The sequence below is a fragment of the Theobroma cacao genome, chromosome 2 (assembly GCF_053813885.1).
Source record: "Theobroma cacao isolate CCN51 chromosome 2, ASM5381388v1, whole genome shotgun sequence".
NCBI classification, from domain to species: Eukaryota; Viridiplantae; Streptophyta; class Magnoliopsida; order Malvales; family Malvaceae; genus Theobroma; species Theobroma cacao.
The window spans coordinates 13,830,680-13,833,661 of record NC_142640.1 but is presented as its reverse complement, the minus strand read 5'-3'; the positions used below and the strand labels follow the sequence as shown (position 1 = coordinate 13,833,661).

At 34.1% G+C, this 2,982-nt stretch overlaps 1 long non-coding RNA gene across 1 annotated transcript; it reads left to right on the top strand.

Moving 5' to 3' along the window:
• Positions 1–403: 403 nt before the first annotated feature.
• On the top strand, positions 404–2,090 carry LOC148764065 (uncharacterized). The gene is made up of 2 exons (XR_016024842.1): positions 404–486; positions 1,817–2,090. It is a non-coding gene; the product is annotated as an uncharacterized LOC148764065 (long non-coding RNA).
• The last annotated feature ends 892 nt before the right edge of the window (positions 2,091–2,982 follow it).

The window sequence follows — 2,982 nt, the reverse complement described above, 5'->3', positions numbered from 1 at the left end:
AAAGGAAGCTTTGACTTTTCTTTTTGTTCTTCATGGCCAGCCATCCCATGTAAGATTGTTGGAAATGTAAGGCTTATGTACAAAAAAAAAAAGAGAAAAAGAAAGGAAAAGACAAAAAATTTAACTATGCATTACCTGACTAAATGAACAAGCTTTTACCTTACTTTTTGACTTTTTCTTTTCATTCATATGGCCGGCCACTTGAAACCAACTTCCTTATTTTATTTTATTTTTTCTTATCCCAAAAGACTTCTAGAAACATCATCACACTCATTGCTTTTTCTTTCCTTTTATCCGCCACACCAACAATAAGGAAATTGGATTTGTTTTGGCAAAGAAAACTGTGCCCTTAGAAAAAAAAAGTAAGGTCGGTTGGAAGAAAGGAGAAAGGAAAGAAAGAAAGGAGAAAGGAAAGGAAGGAGAAGAAGAAAGAAAAAAAGAGAAAGGAAGAATAAAAGCTTGGTTTTGTAATTCAAGCAAGCAAAGGTAAGCATTTTTGTGATTTAAGCTCATGGATGGTTAAATCTTTGGAGAAATAATATGTGAATCATTTTGGCAGTTTGATGATTTATGTTTTACAGGAATATTGGAGTGCAAGTACAGGTCAAGCAACCATAAAGGTAAATAATCTTTAAATTTGGAATAGTTGATATGATGGGTTTGAGAATTAGACTAAGATTCTAGGTTAAAAATTAGGCTAGGATGTGATTTATCAAGTGCATGCTTATTAGAATGATTAAATTCAATTTTGTGATATATTTGAAGCTATTATTGTTTATTGGCAAATCTAGGTTTTAATGGTATTTCGGGGACTGCTAGGATTAAGACTTTGTGGACGTTAGTCTTGTGAGTTTCCATTATTTAGGTGAGTGAACTTGCATTAAAATGCTTTGGGTAAATGCACATATGTTTGAATGATTTACTTGAAAAGTTTTAATTATCTTTTTCTTTAAAATGTATACGGGAACAAGCTCTTGATGAAATTTTTGTGTTGTGAAAATGTGACTGCGATGAGTCCACGTACTCCTTTATTATGTTGATATACATATATATGTGTGTTGTGCCTTGATAGGTAATATCATGTAATAAATATAACCGTGCGTGTGCGGGGAGGGAGAGCACATGCCGGTAATGATGTGGGCGGGAGTGCATACAGTGATATTGAAGTGTGTGAGTAGGGAGTGCACACGATGATATAGAAATGTGCCAGTAGGGAGTGCACATAATGATATTTCCTTGTATGTGCAGGGAAAGTACATTGGCTGAGTGAGGTGGTGGTATTCGTGTTTATATATGCATATGTGCATGTGCAAGAGAAAGTTATGAATATAGTATGTGGTTGTAATGTATGTGGAATCTTGCATGTTGAACCTTGAAAATTTGCTAAGTATTTTCAAATTGAATTGTATTGTAGCAAATGGCCTCTTTTTGTTATGAAGAGAAACTCTTCCTTGGTTGTTCTGATTCTCGCTACAGCTAGAAACTCTCGGCTTTGCGAGGTTGGCCATGGTTCTGCTTCTCGCTGCAATGAGAATCATTCTTGCTGCAGCGAGAAACCTCCTGTCAAGCTTGTTACCTTGTGTGGTGTCTACCATATTTTCTACTTCTTTAACATCATGGTTGATAATGGATTTTCAACATCAAGGGATTAATAAATCAAGTTTGAAATGAGGTGTTTTAATAAGAGCTTAAATTAAATTGCATTGTTTTTGAACTTAAGTGCATCATGATTTATAAACCTTCCTTAACGTTGCTTGTTCCCTTCTTATGTTCACTCACTGGGTTTATACTCACGGTTTTAAACTTCATGTATTAGGTTTTCTGAGTTAAAGGTGATTGGGTCCTAGGATGAGGTGCTCCTCCCTATCCACTGCTCGGTAGGTTTACCGTGACACTAAATGTTAGCAACCGTGCCTAGAGTCACTCCGTTGACGGTCAAGGTCTAATTATGTGTATATGAATACTGGATGTAAAATACTAAGACTCATTTGTTAAGCTATATATGTATATTATGGTTGATGATGTCACTATGAATGCATAATTGGTTTTTATGAATTGTTTTCAAATGAATTATATTTGAATATTATGAATTTTGGATTCTAAAGAAATATGGATTAGTGTATAAGATTATATAAATAGGCTTACTTGGGCTTAGTGGGCTGAGCCTATTGGGCCCTTGCACCGCTCTTAGCCCGTAAATTGAGCTGTGACAAACATACTATTTAAAATTGGCATGTGCCAGATATGCTCTTCGTATCTACCTTACATCAACCAAAATCAGCATCCAAGTATAAATGGAGATCAAAAGTTGAACTCTTTGGATACCATATGCCTAAGTTGTTTTTCAAGTACTTAAAGATTCTCTTTGTTGCACTTAATTGGGATTCTCTAAAGGATGATTAAAATCGAGCATATAACCTTACATTAAAGCTAATATCCGATCTACTAGTAGTCAAATATAACAACATTTCTTTGTTGCACTTAATTGGGATTCTCTAAAGGATGATTAAAATCGAGCATATAACCTTACATTAAAGATAATATCCGATCTACTAATAGTCAAATATAGCAATGAGCTAAACATAAACCTATAGAGCTTTTGATAAATATATTCACCTTACTCATCTTTGTCAAGCTTTGTTGTAGTGCTCATTAGAGTGTGGTAGGACCTTGTGCTATCCATGTCAAACTTTGTGAGCATGTCTCTTATGTATTTAGCTTGATTTATGCATGTGGCATCTGTTCTTTACTTGATTTGTAGTCTAAGGAAGTAGTTAAGTTCAACCATCAAGCTTATTTCAAATTCTCCTTACATGGTTTTAGCAAACTTTTGGCAAAGACATTCATTAGTAGCATCAAATATAATATCATCAACATATACTTGCAAAATTAAAACATCTTTACCTTTACTTTTGATGAAAAGAGTTTTGTCAACCTTTTTTTATTGAAACCACTTTTGATTAAGAAATTTGACAAAGTTTC